This window comes from Gopherus flavomarginatus, chromosome 8, assembly GCF_025201925.1.
Source record: "Gopherus flavomarginatus isolate rGopFla2 chromosome 8, rGopFla2.mat.asm, whole genome shotgun sequence".
Classification (NCBI taxonomy): Eukaryota; Metazoa; Chordata; order Testudines; family Testudinidae; genus Gopherus; species Gopherus flavomarginatus.
The window spans coordinates 62,028,591-62,046,498 of record NC_066624.1 but is presented as its reverse complement, the minus strand read 5'-3'; the positions used below and the strand labels follow the sequence as shown (position 1 = coordinate 62,046,498).

The 17,908-nt window shown below is 44.6% G+C and overlaps 1 long non-coding RNA gene across 1 annotated transcript in view; it reads right to left on the bottom strand.

The window, feature by feature from the left end:
• Positions 1-3,734: 3,734 nt before the first annotated feature.
• The window catches only part of LOC127057109 (uncharacterized), a 116,833-nt gene continuing 102,659 nt past the window's right edge, over positions 3,735-17,908 (bottom strand). The window contains exon 2 of the long non-coding RNA XR_007776016.1: positions 3,735-4,802. This is a non-coding gene — a long non-coding RNA (uncharacterized LOC127057109). The remainder of the gene's footprint in view (positions 4,803-17,908) is intronic.

Sequence of the window (17,908 nt, the reverse complement as noted above, 5' to 3'; positions counted from 1 at the left end):
TGCATTACTAGATTCATTCTGGCTTTGAACTCCTCAAGCTCTGAGGGGTGTGATCTGCAAAGAGGGGGAAATGTGTCTTGTTTTTTTGCCTCTTTTAGGTGTATAAAGAAGAACTAGAAGGGTTTTTTTTGTTGGGTTTTCAAAGTTTCTTTCCTGCCTGTGGTTACATTGGAAATTCAGTTTTATATGGAAGGTTCTTTGAGCTCCAATAATATGTTCTCCAATATGTGCTCCATACAGAACACTGCATATGGATCTGGAATGATAAATCAGGGATCTACACCAGCGCTTTTAAGAGAATCAGAGCATCAGCTCCAATGACTACATTTTGCCCAACAAACTCAAAGAACTCTCATATTACTTTTGCAAGAAATTTAGAAGATCTATTGCTGCCTGTTACCAGGAAATCTAGGCATGCTGGGTGCCTCGTATTAAAAAGCAAATAAGTCACATATTAGTAGATGGCTGCTTTTACTGTGTAAACACAGAGAACCTGCAACGGCAAAGCACAAAAAATGTTTCTTCTGATAACGGAGGTTCAGATGACTGCTAGTTTTCACCACGAGTCTGGTTCACGTGCTCATATGTGAAAGTGCAAAAGGTATTTTGGGTTTGCTTGTCGTTTCCTGTTGGGCAGGTAAAGAGTCTAATCCCATACAACTGGAAAGCACAACCTGTGATCTTCAAGAGATTGGCTGGATCTTTCAGCCAGTTGTACTGTTACTGACGTGGTTCATCATTATATGAATATGAGAAACCAGCTAGCTCAGACTTCATTTACTCATAATGAACCGTTAAAAATATATTCTGGTATACTAATAGAAAATCCAACAGAGATGCTACTGTAACCCACTGGTGAGTATATGTTATGGGCTCCTCTGTGGCCAATCTGCAGAAAATATGAGTGTATTACAGCCCAAACTAGCAATTGCTGACACTTTAGCTTTACCTACAACAGCTCATGCTTTTATCTGTGGAGGTTCCTGGTTCAGTTCCTAGTGTGTCTGTCAAGATGGCAGCAGTCACCTTATCACAATGCCACAGGGTTGAGTCAGCACTGCAAACTAATGGATTTACCCCAGCTTAGAACTGAAGTAGCATAGTGGTGAATTAGGCCTCCAGTCTCCAAACTGCACCAAATCAAACAGTTGGGGGAAAAAAAAAATGACCAGCTGGCTGTGAAAAATCCCTGAATCACAGAAAACATAGGTTCTTGATCCTGCAAATCCTTATGCAAAGATTTTAACCAAACCCATGTGAATAGGGCCATTGAACTCAGTGAGTCTACTTGCAGCAGTAGAGTTAAACATCTTTGCAGGATTGGGGCCATAGCCAGTTCAGGCTCTGCCCCTGACTAGCACTCAATAGCCCTTCAGGGAAAGGGATCATTAGAAAAACAAATACTTCTGAATACTTCATTGCGCTTTGAATGGGACAAAAATTGCTGGTATGCTCCCACTTCTGCTGCTAGATTCCATCAGAACAGAGCTTGAAAAGACTGAAACTGTTTAGTTTAGATAGCAGTCAGATAAGCGGTGGCATGACAGAGGTACATAAAATAGTGGGGAATAGAATAGAATAAAGGCATGGAATAATCACAAGAATACATTTTTGACCATACAAGAATAAAGGGTAACCCAATTAAATTACAAGGCAACACGCTGAAATGTAGTAAGTACTTTTTACACAACACAGTTAGTTTGAAGTGCTCACTGACCCTGATATTATTGAGGCAAAATTCTGATTAGGATTCAAATGAGTTCAGTATCTGAATAACAAGAACATAAACAGATATGTCACAAAGGATGAAATAGAGAGGAATGAAAAGTGGAATTTCCATTTCTAGGGAAATTCTAACAATTAATTATTTGGTTTTTGTCCTGAATCAGGAGGAAAAATGAAAACTTCAACATTTTTCATGGAATGAAAATTTCTGAAAACATTCAGTTCCAAACTAACAAAATATTTCATTCCAAATCTGTTCAACATTAAACTGCATCCCCCTATTTTGCCCCAATTCCTCATGTGAATTGTAGTTTGAGTGTCCCTTGGCTCATTATCCACTATTGTCCACACTCTCTGGCTGGACTACATCTTTCATGATGCAGCCATAGTAATGTGGGATGGGCTCCATGAAAGGACTTAGGCCTTGCAATGCTGAGTGTCACAGCCCCCAACTTTTAGGTACCTAGAAAAATCAGGGAACAGCAGCGTGATCCACAAATCTGAGTTCAGTGCCTACACTCCCCATACAATGAATGGCAAGACACTGGCATGTTAGGATGTGATCTACAAAAGCCAACATGCGAAGTGGGGAGCTGCCTCAGCTAGCCATTGAGAAATGGTGACCAGAGGGGTGAGTGCTAAGCCCTGACATACCATCTCTCAGAGATCCATACCTAAGTTTGGGCCACAGGGAGCTGCCTAGCTCTGCTTAGCAATCCACAAATGGGAACCAGCCACCTGGACTCAGATGGCTTTAGTGCCAAAGGCATTTCTTGCTGCAATGAATTAGGCACCTGCCTTGGCACACAAAAAATACCTGAAGGAGGAGGTGATGTCTTATAACTTTTAGCCCAGCAGATACAGCACTCAGCTGGAATGTGAGAGGCCTAGGTTCAAGTCCCGCCTCTAGCTGAGGAGGAAAAAGGCTTTGAACATTGGCTTGTGATGTTGCATTCTATATGATTTTATGAAAATATGCTAATGAGTTTAAATATAATGTAACTGGAATATGCTTCATGCAAAAGGTCTCTTGTAAGATATCATTACAAAGCTTATAATCTACTGAGTGTGGTCATCTTATTTGCATAAATGTACCACTCTTGTATCTAAAACTAGAACTATGAAATATAACTCTGAGGACCTATTGTAATTATGCAAAGTGTGGGCCATTAATGGTGGTTTGGAATCTTGATGACTCCCATTAACCAGGACAATTGTCTGCAGATGGCTCTGTTTTACTTGTAAGTCTCCCTGTATATCTGTGTGCTGGCAAGTGGGTAATGAAGTCTTACAGTAACATGTGATCATGACACCTGAACTGGAATCCATCTTTAATCTGGTGCTTTTCCACTGAGAAGGGAATGAGAACCCAGAGAGGGACAAAAGGATTCCCGCCTTACGTAAAAGATATATAAATGGGTGGAACAGAGAAAAGAGAGCCATCATGAGGAATCCCCTAGCTACCACCTGAGTAGGAACAAGGGCTGTACCAGGGGAAAGGATTGTGCCCAGGCTAGGAAGATGTCTAGTCTGTGAAATAAACTTATTGAAACCTCTCTCAGGCTGAGATTTTATCTATACTGAGTTGTATTACTGTATGAGACTTAGATTTGCGTGTTTTATTTTATTTCACTTGGTAATTCATTTTGTTTTGTCTGATACTACTTGGAACAACTTAAATCCTACTTTCTGTATTTAATAAAATCACTTTTTACTTGTTAATTAACTCAGAGTATGTATTAAAACCTGCAGCGGGGAGGGAGGCAACTATGCATACCTCTCTATCAGTGTTATAGAGGGCGAACAAGTTATGAGTTTATTCTGTGTAACCCTTCTGCCCCTCTGAGTTGGCAGCAACAAGGGCCGGGTTCAGTATCCAGGGGTTCCGTTTCAATAACCCAATGCCAAACCAGCTCGAGCCCCCACCCAGTGACCTGGGAAAATCTTACACACACCCCTAGGCGCCTCAAAGAGGCAATGCTTCCCCTCTCGCAAGCACAGAGTCTCGGTTTAGCAGAAAAGATTTAATACATGAGATAAACAACAAACACTAAATTGGGAAAAACACCTCTACTAGAGTTCATAGACCAAACCGTGAGCAAAGACCCACCCCAGGAAATTGGGCTGTGTCCTCTTTCCTGGGCTCTTGAGTCCAGCAACCCCCAAATCACCCACAGTCCCAAAAGTCTCTGTCCTGGGTCAGTGCAGCCCCAAAGTTCGAGAGTCTATCTGCAGAGGTCTCCCCCCCCCAGCCTGGTAGAAAGGGGCACCTTACGTGGTCTGGGGCCAACTGCCCTGCCTCTCCGTGGGTTCTGCTCCCGCCTTCTCCACGAACTGCTGCGCTTTACCAGCCGCTCCACTCTGCTCCTCCAGCCGTTCTCAGAAACTGCTCCGCTCCACCAGCTGCTCTGCTCCACCAGCTGCCCTGTGAGCTGCTCCAGTTGTCCCTGCAAACTGCTCAGCTCTGCGGGCCGCTCCACCCGTCTCACAGCTACTCCGCTCTGCCAGCCACTCCGCTGCCACCAGCTGTCCCGTGATCCGCTCCAGCCATCCCCACAAACTGCTCCACTCCGCCAGCAGCTCTGTTCCACAGTATAGCTTTGGGCTCCCCACTAGTTAGCACTGTACTCAGTGCTCTCAGCTCAGTGATTTTAGCTTTTTAGTGATTTTCAGCTCTTAGTGATTCCAGCTCATAGTAGGGGAGCCCCAGTGCTAGTGCACCATTAGCCCCAAGTGATTTCAGCTCAGTAACCTGTATTTAGATTCTTGAGGGAATAAAAAAATCAACTCTGACATTCCAGTGGAGAGAGGAAGGTGTAGAAATGGTGCTTCTGGCTCCACAAGGAGACTGCACCACCAGGCACAGATACCTGTCATCAGCCTCTCTCAATTCTCTGGGTTTTGGAACCCATGTCCCATGTCTAGCCAGTACCACCCAACTGAGGGTGAGCAATTTGTCACCAAGCAGTCCCACAGCTTGGCAGTCTGGGATAGGGTGGGCGTGCCTATGCAAATACACTCTCTGAAATTCTTTCCACCAGATGTCAGTGTAGAGCTTATCCTGACTCTGCTTACACCTGTATAAGCTTTATACAGGGTAAATCGGATTTATTTGGGGTTTAGACCCCATTGGGAGTTGGACATCTGAGTGTTAAAGACAGGAACACTTCTGTAAGTTGCTTTCAGGTTAAGTTTGAAGCTTTGGGGCATGTGGTCCAGATCCTGGGTCTGTGTTGGAGCAGACTGGCGTGTCTGCCTCATCAAGACAGGGTGCTGGATTCCCAGGCCAGCAAGGAAAGCAGGGGCAGAAGTAGTCTTGGCACATCAGTTGGCAGTTCTCGAGAGGGTTTCTGTTACCCAACCTGTCACAGGTCCCCTACCTCTCAGAAGAGTGGACTAACCATTGAGTTAGGGGATATTCTGCTAGCAGGTTTCCTTACTCTCTCCTGTTGAATCTGTTCCACGGTGGCTCAATAATGAAAGAGTGGTTGGAGTAAGTGACCCAGGTCCTCCCAGGTGGGTTTGCAAACCACAAGACTACAGAGTCATATTCTCTCTCTCTCTGGCCAAACACTCTTTCGAATTTTTAATCCACAGTACAGCAACTTCAGCGGGACAGCCTGAGAGAGCCCCCAAACCAGAATGTCCGCTAGCTCAGCGATTCTCACTCCTCTGAGAAGTAGGAGACTCCTGTTCGATTCTTTTTCCCTGGCTTTCTAAGAGGGAGAACTTGAACCTGGGTCACTCAAATCCCAGGTGAGTACTTTAGCCAATCATCTCAAAGTTAGGAGGGGGGCACTGCCATCTCCTCCTCTGGCCAGATTTGGAATGGAACCCATTCTGGTAGGTCACCTCTGAGCACACCAACTGGATCAGGCCCTGCCCACCAGGGGCATAGCCACAAGTGGGCCTGAATCATAGAACCATAGAATATCAGGGTTGGAAGGGAACTTGGGAGGTCATCTAGTCCAACTCCTTGCTCAAAGCAGGACCAACAGCAACTCAATCATCCCAGCCAGGACTTTGTCAAGCCTGATCTTAAAAACCTCTAAGGAAGGAGATTCCACCACCTCCCTAGGTAACCCATTCCAGTTCTTCACCACTCTCCTAGTGAAAAAGTTTTTCCTAATATCTAACCTAAACCTCCCCCACTGCAACTTGAGACCATTACTCCTTGTCCTGTCATCTGCTACCACTGAGAACAGTCTGGATCCATCCTCTTTGGAACCCCCTTTCAGGTAGTTGAAAGCAGCTATCAGATCCCCCCCATAAGTCATGTGCTCCAGCCCCCTAATCATTTTTGAGTTCTGTGGCACCTTAAAGACTAACAGATGTATTGGAGCATAAGTTTTCATGGGTGAATACCCCATTCATCAGATGCACACATATTCATCCACAAAAGCTTATGCTCCAATACATCTGTTAGTCTTTAAGGTGCCACAGAACTCTTTGTTGCTTTTTACAGATCCAGACTAACACGGCTGCCGCTCTGTTACTAATAATTTTTGTTGCCCTCCACTGGACTCTTTTCAATTTTTCCACATCCTTCGTGTAGTGTGGGGCCCAAAATTGGACACAGTACACCAGATGAGGCCTCACCAATGTTGAATAGAGGGGAATGATCACATCCCTCGATCTGCTGGCAATGCCCCTACTTATACAGTCCAAAATGCCATTAGCCTTCTTGGCAACAAGGGCACACTGTCGACTCATATCCGGCTTCTCGTCCACTGTAACCCCTAGGTCCTTCTCTGCAGAACTGCTTCCTAGCCATTTGGTCCCTAGTCTGTAGCAGTGCATGGGATTTTTCTGTTCTAAGTGCAGGACTCTGCACTTGTCCTTGTTGAACCTCATCAGATTTCTTTTGGCCCAATCTTCTAATTTGTCTAGGTCCCTCTGTAGCCTATCCCTACTCTCCAGCGTATCCATCACTTCTTCCAGTTTAGTGTCATCTGTAAACTTGCTGAGAGTGCTGTCCACACCATCCTCCAGATCATTAATGAAGATATTGAACAAAACTGGCCCCAGGACTGACCCTTGGGGTACTCCGCTTGATACCGGCTGTCAAATAGACATGGAGCCATTGATCACCACCCATTGAGCCTGACTATCTAGCCAGCTTTCGATCCACCTTATAGTTCATTCATTCAGCCCATACTTCTTTAACTTGCCAGCAAGAATACTATGGGAGACCATAACAAAAGCTTTGCTACAGTCAAGGAATAACACATCCACTGCTTTCCCCTCATCCACAGAGCCATTTATCTTGTCATAGAAGGCAATTAGGTTAGTCAGGCATGACTTGCCCTTGGTGAATACATGCTGACTGTTCCTGATCACTTTCCTCTCCTCTAAGAGCTTCAGAATTGATTCCTGGGTGGGCTGACCTGGGTGAGCTGCAGCAGCAGGGCTGACAGCATGCCCTGAATGAACCCTCTTGTTTTTCACATCCACTTTGAATTCAAAAAATATGTTTTATAGAACAAGATTTAAAAGAAAATGCAGCAGGGGTGTAGTGCTGCCACAGCAGCCCGGAGCATCACTCGGGCACCTGAAATCCAGGAGGGAGCTATGTGTCCACCCCTCAGAAAGCTACGCTCCGGCAGCTCTGCCTTGCCATTTTCTGAGCTGTGGGCCAGTGGGTCCCTGTCAGTCTGACCTCTCAGGGCTGCCCGGCAGCAGGAGCACACACCGACATGCAGCAGCCACACATAACAAAGTGGCGAAGGATAGCACCGCAGAGACACATTAACGCCCCAGCTGCTCTACCACCCCACCCCTTCCACTCAGCCATACTATCGGGGTGCTAATGTGTGGCAGGGGATTGGAAAGGAGGTGACAGGAACTACCCCCTCCACATGTGGAGCACAAGGCCTGGCCCCTCTTCTATGTAGAATGCAGTGTGGGCTGTTTGAGTTGGGAAATCAACCCCATGCATGGTGAGGGGTGGTTGACACATCCCCCCCCCGACACAGCTGAGGGGGAATGGTTGGACCCCCACTGGCAGCTGCTGTGAAGGGAGGGGGCTAACTGGCACGTGGAGGTGCTGCACCAGGTCCCTACCAGGTTCAACACCACACAGCGCCATGTCCGGCCCCTGCGACCAGGGCATGAGGAGGCGGTGCAATGGCCCCCACAGGACAGGGGAGCTGCACCCAGTGGAGAAGGAGCTGCTGGTGGTGATTGCCCAAGGTGAGACATGCGCGTGCCCAGCTCAGCAGATGCAGTCCTGTGTTTGGGGGCACCAGTAATAGGGAGAGGGCGTGACGTCAGGAGAGAAGCTCAGCTAGCGCAATCTGTCATTGCCCACACACCCAAAAGTCAGGGCCCACCCAAATTTCTACTCTAAGCTATGCCACTGCTGCACACGAGCAGGCAGCCAAACACACGCCTCCCCAGGTGTGTGACTCACTCTGGGACTTAGGTGGGGAGTAAGCATCCAGATGCCACAGTGGAGGCAACACAGTGTGCATGCCTGGAAACAGAAACATGGAGCTCGAGGGTTCTTTTACTCTGAAGACTCAGATGCTGAGTGAATTTAGGCAGCTAGCCATTTCAGTGGGAGTTTGTGGGTCAGAGTGGAGCCAAAAGTGGGACTTGGGCACCTGAATCCCACCTATGACACCCATGAGGCACCATTCCAGAAGGCAGCTGGGCTGCATCAAGGGAGATGTAGTTCAGTGAAGAAGCTCAGAAGGGAGAATGAGAGCATGAAGCACCTGAACTACAATTCCCATGAGACACTGCAGCTCCGTAGACAGAAGCAGTTTAATGCTGAACAGATTTGAAACAAAATGTTTTTTGTCCAGTTCAACAAACCAGAATAGTCAATTTTGGTCAAACTGATGTAAAACAAAATGTTTTGTTTAGATTTTTTTGGTGGAATTTATTTTTTTAAAACAGCAACATGAATAAGGGCTTCATAATCTGACACTTCTAGAATCTTTTGGATAAGGGACTTGGATTTTAACATATCTCAGTGTTGCTAGCTGTTGTGATTTTATCACAGGACTCACAATATTTGGTGCTTTACTCAAAACCCCAGCTTTGGGAGTCATGTGATTATGAAATCTTAGTTTTCAATTTAAAAGGACAATTTGTAGCCCTCATGGTTGCACAGAAAAGATTGACAGCATGCCCTGAATGAGTCCTCTTGTTCTCCACATCCACTTTGAATTCAAAAAATGTTTTATAGAACAAGATTTAAAAGAAAATGGAGAAAATTCCAAATCCTGCAGATTTACCCAGTCATAGTTTGCTAATTGTACATTATGGCCCAGCATTGTGGTTGCCATGGGAACTCTGCTGATAGGTCCAAAGGAACCTGCTTGCAAAGGACATGAAACCCAACATCACACCTGTGGGAGGGTGAATGTAGGTCACCCAAGGGGTTAGACTGGGCAAAGTGTTTGCCAAGGGACTCAGAGTCAAGTAGAGAGGACATGAGGAGATTAAAAAACAAAAGACAGGAAGGTAGTGAACAGAAATGGAGGTGCAGTCAGAATATACAGACAAAGTCCAGGTGAGCCTGCTGTGGAGGCTGGCTAGGCTTGTGACTCAGGAGACCTGGGCTCTGCTACTGATTTCCTGTCTCATGCTGGGCAAATCACTTAATCTCTCTTGGTTTCAGCTCCCCATGTGCAAAAGGGAGATAATAATAATCCTCCCTGCATCTGTTTTGTCTCTTTAGATTGCAAGCTTTTTGGAGCAGGGACTGTCTCTCACCTACCTTCAGTTGGGGCCCCTGGGAGCCACTGAATGGTTTTGTTTTCAGACAATTTGGTCAGCTAGTGTACAGCTTTTTGTGCAACTGTTTTAGGCTCATCTAATGAAAGACACACTAAAAGGTTGCTGGTGTTACCTACAAATAGAGCTTGCTGTAAGTTCTTTCTGAAGGGCATTGGGCTCCTGAGACATTTCTGACTTTATGGGGTGCTGTGAATTTGTATTACCTTTGACTAAAGGAAGCAAAAACCCATATCTGGAGCTCCAATTTGGACTGTGAGATAAGAACTCTCCTGAAATCTATATGCAATTAAAAGCCCTATCTCCCTGCCTATAGTGACAAGGTTACTGCTTTTATATAGCTGAGCAGAAATGAATGAGGCTGAGGATTAATAGCGCTAAGATTTATGACACTGTGCTGCCCAAATATTATGGGAGTGTAGCTTGCTGGGTGAGATACTCCAGCTGCATAAATGTGATAGGATTTTTCTTTTCCCTTATTTCTCAGCTTTTGTGGTTTTTGGGTGCACCGTGTTCCATTCTGAAACTCAGATGTTGGTGCTGTTTGATTACCTGTTAGCTTTTCCATGCACTTTTGTAGACTATAAGGGTATTACCGATAGATCCAGCCCTACACAGGAAACTGTCAACAGGAAAAACAAAATCCATGCACAAATACTCTAAAACAAAATTTTGACTTCAGTGGAGGTACACTGATTGACACAAAGCTGGGGATCTGGTCCACTGACTCCAATGGAACTAGGCTGATTTACAGCACCTGGAGATATTAATGAATCCTTTGCCTCCCATCTCTCTCTCTGTCCAGCTATGGTTAAACCAGGATGTCTATAGAAGCAATCAGGGAGTGGTAAGTGCTTCAGTAATTTTTCCATTTCTTGGTCTCTTGTGTTGTTACCTGGGGTTCTTTCAACCCAAAGCTCTTGGTAACTTTACTCCGTGCAAGGAGATGTCAGGAAATAAATCAAGGGAGACACGGCTGTCCGACCGATAGATGGCTGGCGCAAACAGGACAACACAAGAGTGCTTTCACTTAAAGTTAAACTTTGCTAGTCTCAAGCACTTACACACGTCCGCAACAAGTTAGTAAAACACCCTCAACCCTTGATAATTACCAAAACTGAGTGTGGCTGTCAAGTGATACAGCAGCAGCTCGTCTGCTGCTGGGGAACAAAAGATGCATCCAGAGGAAGAGGCCAGTCTCAAAATGAGTCCCACCTATCTCAAACTTTTTCCCCTTATTTATACATTAGTAATTAAAGAAACCTTGTTAAGTAAGCAGTTTTAATGATCGAGCAAGAGGTTCCTTCTGATTATTGATTAACCAGGTGTGGGTCTTTCCAGAACCTGCAGCCTTGAGACCCCATTAGACATTCCTGAGGGTACATCCTGCTCATTTCAAATGCATGTATCAGCAATTTTAATACAAGTCTTATCAAGGAGGACGTGGGGTTAAGCTGCCCTTTCAGTGGCACTCTAAACCCCACTCCCCTCCTAACTTGGTCAAGCTGAGACTTGCTTTTAACAGCTGGCTGACTAGGCTGTCTTTAACAATAAGCCATATTGGTTTCAGGCACTTTACTGGTTTGCCAAAGTCTCCCCGTACAGTGTGAGTGGAGTTTTCCATGAGCAATGGTGTGGAACTGGCATGGCCTATGGCTTTTCATAGAGGGAGGCTTCTCTGGTTGGGCAATAGAGGGAGGAAGTGGTCTGATCAGGGCAGGAGGTACTTCTTGAGTTTATGTCCATGGACAACCTGATCTCCTTCATCTTCCCAAAGAGAGGATAGTTGAGGGATGACCAACAGAGACTCCTTCCTAATTTCTTATTCCAGCTTTGTTTGGAGTGAGTTGCTGGTGAGGTCCTTCTTAAAGAATGAAAACCTAGGGACTGATAAAATATTCCCATTGATTTCAAGAGGCTTTGGATCAGGCATCTAGTGATTCCAAGCAGTAAAAAGAAAGAAATGCCCTGCCTTATACATAAAGGACATCAAGGTCAGGCATTATACAAAAGGGAAGTCAGAGAATTCCTTACTAGTTTGTAGGGCTGGTCAACAATGAATGTATCTTCCATAGGAAACTTCTAAAGAAACAGAAAAAAAAACTAGTTTTGTTCAAAAATTTGCACAGAATTCTTTGATTTGCCATCAACATGAAATGGAACAAAGCATTTCAAATAGAACCAAATAAGATTTTGTTTCTATGGGTTTTGCATAGAAGTGGGTTTTGCATAGTGGGGTGGGAAGACCCACAAGACCACAAGCACTGATATTATTTTAATCAAATGGAATCAAAACTATTTTTAAATTTTGTTTGCAAATGAACAATTTTGTTTTGGTGGATAATTTTGAACAATGCGTGTATTTCATCCTGCTAATTTTGTAGGGTTTTTTGTTGCTGTCACTATAAATGTATTTGATTTTTCTCTGAAATACCCCTCAACTCATGAGTCAGACGAGACTAGTCTATGCATATGCTTTTGTATACTATTTAGCTTGTTAAAGATGTATCATAAATATGGACAGAACTTTACTTTCCACTGCATTGCAACTGCTGTAGTCATTTACCCTGTGCAAAGGAGATATAAAATGTTACTAATGTTTTCAACCCATTTATGCTTACTTTGTGCAGTTATTTAAAGCTGTGCAAGTCTGAGCAACACAGCATGCATGACATCAGCAGGAGGCTGAGATTGAGGGACTTCCGCAGAGCTGTGTTTCTGGCGGGGGAGCTAAAGGCTGGAATAGTAGAGAGCGCTGCATATTGGGATGTAGGGACCCTTGATGTAGCTGTGGTTGAATGGGGACGGAGCCTAGGAATGGTCTAACAAGATGGTCTGCAAGCTAGAGGGGACTCCTTGGCTAGAATACAAGGGGACTGGTGGAGGGACGTCAGCAGAGCTGTGTAGTACTGGAGTAGTAGGGGGGCTCTGAGTTGAGAAAGAAGAGCATATGCATAGCTGGGGGAGGGCAGGAGCTGGGATTAGCAGTGTTTTGCAGTTTGGTATTGAACAGCATCACCAGAGCTTGGGATGGATGGCAGGACCCAGACAAACCCAAACTTGGAATAGCAGGGGGTTGCTTGTTGGGACTGATAGGAATCAGCAGAGCTGAGGGAAGCCCAGGCTAGATTAAGGCATAGAGGGCTAAGAGGGCATCCCATTAATCACACAACATAACATCCTCAATTTTCATGCACGGTTTCTGCTTGTAGAAGGCTGGCCTGCCCTACTCCCCCCCACCACTTGCATTTGCTGTTAACCACATTGCATTGTCTTATTTTGTTTTGGAATCTCATCTTTACAGGAAGTGGGAAAATCATTTTGGGTTAGACTTGTGTTTCTCTTGTGGGAGAAGCCAAATTTGTTTTCTAATTCTGTCAGAAATAAATCTTTGTGTAAAGGAATTACCAAGACATTGAATGAGCTCTCCCCTGACATCTAGTGGTCAACATCTCCCATGATACACCACAGACTTCCCTTTTGTTGAACCACTATAGTGCATCATGGGAGTCCCATTACCACATGCATCATGGGAGACATAGGTCATCTGGGGAGCCTGGCTCATACAGGAGAATGGGGCCATGAGACACCTGAACTACATGAAGCAACAGAACAGCATTTCCAAATTGAAAGCTTCAGTTTCTGGCTGAAAATTTTCAGTTTGGAAACAAAAATGTTTTTTCATTTTTTTACCCCAAAGACAATTTCCCCTGGAAAGCAGACTCTCAATGGAAAATTTCACTTAATCAAAAATCCAATTTTCCATCCAAAAACCAAGTCAATGGGAAATATTTCAACCAGTCTTCGTGTGATCATCATTTGGAAATCACTTCTGTGTAACAATCATCCTAGGAGACCCAAAATGATTAAAACTTTTTGAATTTCTTCATTGGCCACAAACTTCATGTTCATCAGCAGCACTGGAAAAAAAACCAATACAGAACATGCAAATGGCCAGACTAGAAATTACATTCTGGGTCCAGTCCAGACCAGTGAGGGACTGTCACCACTTGCCATGAAACCTGGGATGCCTCACCATGCATTGCTACTATAGGTCCCAACCTGGTTGCCTAAACAAACACCTAAAGAACATGCAGGTCACACCCTGAGTGTTTGTGTATAGCCACAGGCCCTGCAAACATCAGCCACACTGTCTCCCACCACCCTTAGTCACTATTTTCAGGGTGACCCCAACACATTCCCAGTCCTGAATCCCATCTCTACCCCCACCCCCAAAAAGAGTGTGGTCTGCACTATCTAGCCCTCTTTTGGACAGTCCAGATATATTATGGCTGTTGCCCATCTAAGGGGGATCAACATACAACAGCCTACTACCTTAAATGGCATTACCCAAAGAATCTAGAACTTTTTTTGTCTTTTTACTTAGTTTTCTCATGGTGACTTTTTGTTGCAATTAAAGAATAAAACAAGTTTATTTACTTACAAAGAGATTTGAAATGAGTACAACTAATGAAGCATTAAAGTCAGAAATGGCTGTCAGTCTGCACAGGTTCTCTCCCTCTCATCCCTGTGTTCTGTTCTTAGGCTGGTCAAAGAAAAGGGTCCCAACACCTCTTTCAGGTGTTTCTCTCACACCACTTTATGTACAGTGCTTAGTGCAATCCCAATTTGCCCAACACCAATCCCCACACTGACCCTTCCCTAGGTTTTCTTGCTCTTAAGGCCTCTAGCAGACACAGAGCTATAATCCCCCTATCTTCTCCCTGGCTAGCCCTCTTCCTGAGCCTTTTCCTAGGCTTATATCTCCTCTCAGTCACCAGCCCAGCTGGTTCCACTCAACTCAGCTGATTCCCCTGAGCCTGCCCTCCTTAGGGCCTGCAACTGAGCTCCTTGGTGAGTCCCTGGGCCCTCATACCCAGCAACTCTGCGGGGAAGCTGGGGGAGGAGCCACACTTTTAGCAGACCATGGAAGGGGTTTATATCTCTGCCCTGCCACAGGCTACAAGAAAAATAAAGATAAAACACTTTTTAAATTTAGCAAACTAGACTTGTCTCAAGGTGAAGTCCCTTACCATGTTGTTAGTACATTGCTGAAGAAACTCTCAGGCCAGGGGCTGCTCCCCAAGTCTAATGGCTGTTTCTTTTGTCTTCTCAAGTGAAAAGAAAGACAGAAAGGGAGCGAGAACTTGAGATGTTTTTTCCCCTCACTTTTATAGTTGTCACATTTTGGAATGCATTTCTTTTAGAGTGATCCTAGATAAAGTTCTTTTCAGCTGAGAGCAAGGAGACATGGAATCTGGTGGGGGAAAGGTTTGCTAAATTGCTTGCTGAGATGCATGTATGTTTGTTTCTTCCCCCCTTCCTTGCCAAAGACTAGTCACTTGATAGGTGATGGCCCATCAGCTTTGATGACACCTGGCTGGGGAGTCAACTTGTCCTTTGTCTTTGAGAAACAGGCTTACCCATTCCCAAGACTTGTCTGGTAAACATGCTTCAGTCATGATTTCAGCTTATGTTCATAATTTTACATATAATGTTGCTACATACATTTCACTGTGATATTATTTACCAGCAAGTTATTAGTTTTCAAATATCAGAGGGGTAGCCGTGTTAGTCTGGATCTGTAAAAGCAGCAAAGAATCCTGTGGCACCTTATAGACTAACAGACGTTTTGGAGCATGAGCTTTCGTGGGTGAATACCCACTTCTTCAGATGCATGTGGTGGAAATATCCAGGGGCAGGTATATATATGCTAGCAAGCAAGCTAGAGATAACGAGGTCAGTTCAATCAGGGAGGATGAGGCCCTGTTCTAGTAGGTGAGGTGTGAAAACCAAGAGAGGAGAAACTGGTTCTGTAGTTGGCAAGCCATTCACAGTCTTTGTTCAATCCTGAGCTGATGGTGTCAAATTTGCAGATGAACTGAAGCTCAGCAGTTTCTCTTTGAAGTCTGGTCCTGAAGTTTTTTTGCTGCAGGATGGCCACCTTAAGGTCTGCTATAGTGTGGCCAGGGAGGTTGAAGTGCTCTCCTACAGGTTTTTGTATATTGCCATTCCTAATGTCTGATTTGTGTCCATTTATCCTTTTCCGTAGAGACTGTCCAGTTTGTCCGATGTACATAGCAGAGGGGCATTGCAGGCATATGATGGCGTATATTACATTGGTGGATGTGCAGGTGAATGAACCAGTGATGGTGTGGCTGATCTGGTTAGGTCCTGTGATGGTGTTGCTGGTGTAGATATGTGGGCAGAGTTGGCATCGAGGTTGGTTGCATGGATTGGTTCCTGAGCTAGAGTTATTATGGTGCGGTGTGCAGTTACTGGTGAGAATATGTTTCAGATTGGCATGCAACAAACCTCGATGCCAACTCTGCCCACATATCTACACCAGTGACACCATCACAGGACCTAACCAGATCAGCCACACCATCACTGGTTCATTCACCTGCACATCCACCAATGTAATATACGCCATCATATGCCAGCAATGCCCCTCTGCTATGTACATCGGACAAACTGGACAGTCTCTACGGAAAAGGATAAATGGACACAAATCAGACATTAGGAATGGCAATATACAAAAACCTGTAGGAGAGCACTTCAACCTCCCTGGCCACACTATAGCAGACCTTAAGGTGGCCATCCTGCAGCAAAAAAACTTCAGGACCAGACTTCAAAGAGAAACTGCTGAGCTTCAGTTCATCTGCAAATTTGACACCATCAGCTCAGGATTGAACAAAGACTGTGAATGGCTTGCCAACTACAGAACCAGTTTCTCCTCTCTTGGTTTTCACACCTCACCTACTAGAACAGGGCCTCATCCTCCCTGATTGAACTGACCTCGTTATCTCTAGCTTGCTTGCTAGCATATATATACCTGCCCCTGGATATTTCCACCACATGCATCTGAAGAAGTGGGTATTCACCCACGAAAGCTCATGCTCCAAAACGTCTGTTAGTCTATAAGGTGCCACAGGATTCTTTGCTAGTTTTCAAATAATACCTTACCGAGCATATTTTGTACAAAGATTATTACAATAGCGTGTAGGGTGTGAATACAGGGGTGCATTCTGTCACACCAGGTCAGATAAATTGTCCCACTAGCCCAGTATCCTGTCTCCAACACTGTCCAATACCAGATACTTCAAAGGGAATGAACAGAACACAGCAATTATCATGTGATCCATCCCCTGTTATCCAGTCCTGACTACCAGACGCTGGGAGTCAGAGGCTTAGGGACACCCAGAGCATGGAGTTGCATCCCTGACCATCTTGGCTTATACTTTTGGCCTTCTGAATATCCCCTGGCAATAAGTTCCACAGGGTGACTGTGCATTGTGTGAAAAAGTACTTCCTTATGCAGGGCCGGCTTTATGAAGGGCGGGGCCTGATTTGAAAACCCGGCGGCAGTCCAGGGCTTCGACAGCACTTCTTCTTTGTCTAGTTGCTCTTCAAATTCTGTTTTGGCTTGCCTAATTATACTTTGGTTTGCCAGAGGTTATGCTCCTTTCTATCTTCCTCAGTAGGATTTAACGTCCAGTTTTTAAAGAATGCCTTATTGCCTCTCACCACTTCTTTTACTCTGTTTTCTCATGGTGACATTTGTTTTGTCCTTTTACTATTTTTTTTTAATTTGGGGAATACATTTAATTTAAGCCTCTGTTATGATATTTAAAAAAAAAAACAACACAAGTTTTCAAGCAGCTGCAGGCATTTCATTCTTGTGACTGTTACTTTTAATTTTCTGTTTAACTAGCTTCATCATTTTTGTGTAGGTCCCCTTTTGGAAATTAAATGCTGCTGTGATGAGGTTCTTTAGTATCTTGCCATCCACCCCCAAGGATGTTAAATTTAATTATATGATAGTTGCTATAGCTGAGTGGTTCAGCTATATTCACCTCTTGGACCTCCTGTGCTCCACTTAGGACTAAATCAAGAATTGGCTCCCCCCCTTGTGGGTTTCCAGACTAGCTGCTCCAAGAAGCAGTCATTATTAGCATCTAGAAACTTCATCTCTGCATCTCTTCCTGAGGTGACATGTACCCAGTCAGCATAGGGATAGTTGGAACACATACACATGCACTGATAAAACTGGTTGTTTTCATTGAATGTGCTGAAGTGTGGCAGAGGCTCTTTCAAGCATGAGGCTGTATTGTTTGTTTGCAGGTTGGAAATGATTTATCCAGGTCAAACTTAATTGATTTTGATCTAAAGACTATTGCAACCTGTGGTGATCCTTAATTAATACAGCATTGTGCTCCATGGGAGTGCTAATTGAATAACAGAGACTGGTAAATAAATTTCCAGGGTTCCTAGCCGTGGGTATTAAAGGTTACCAAGACCTGGAATGCTGGTTAAAAGATAGATCAATCTGTAGAATATCCAGATTCCAGTTAGCACACTACTGCAGTGCAAGTGTATGATGCTATTTTCAATCCAGCAAGTATAGAAAGGGACCCAGGCATTCCCACTGATGGCC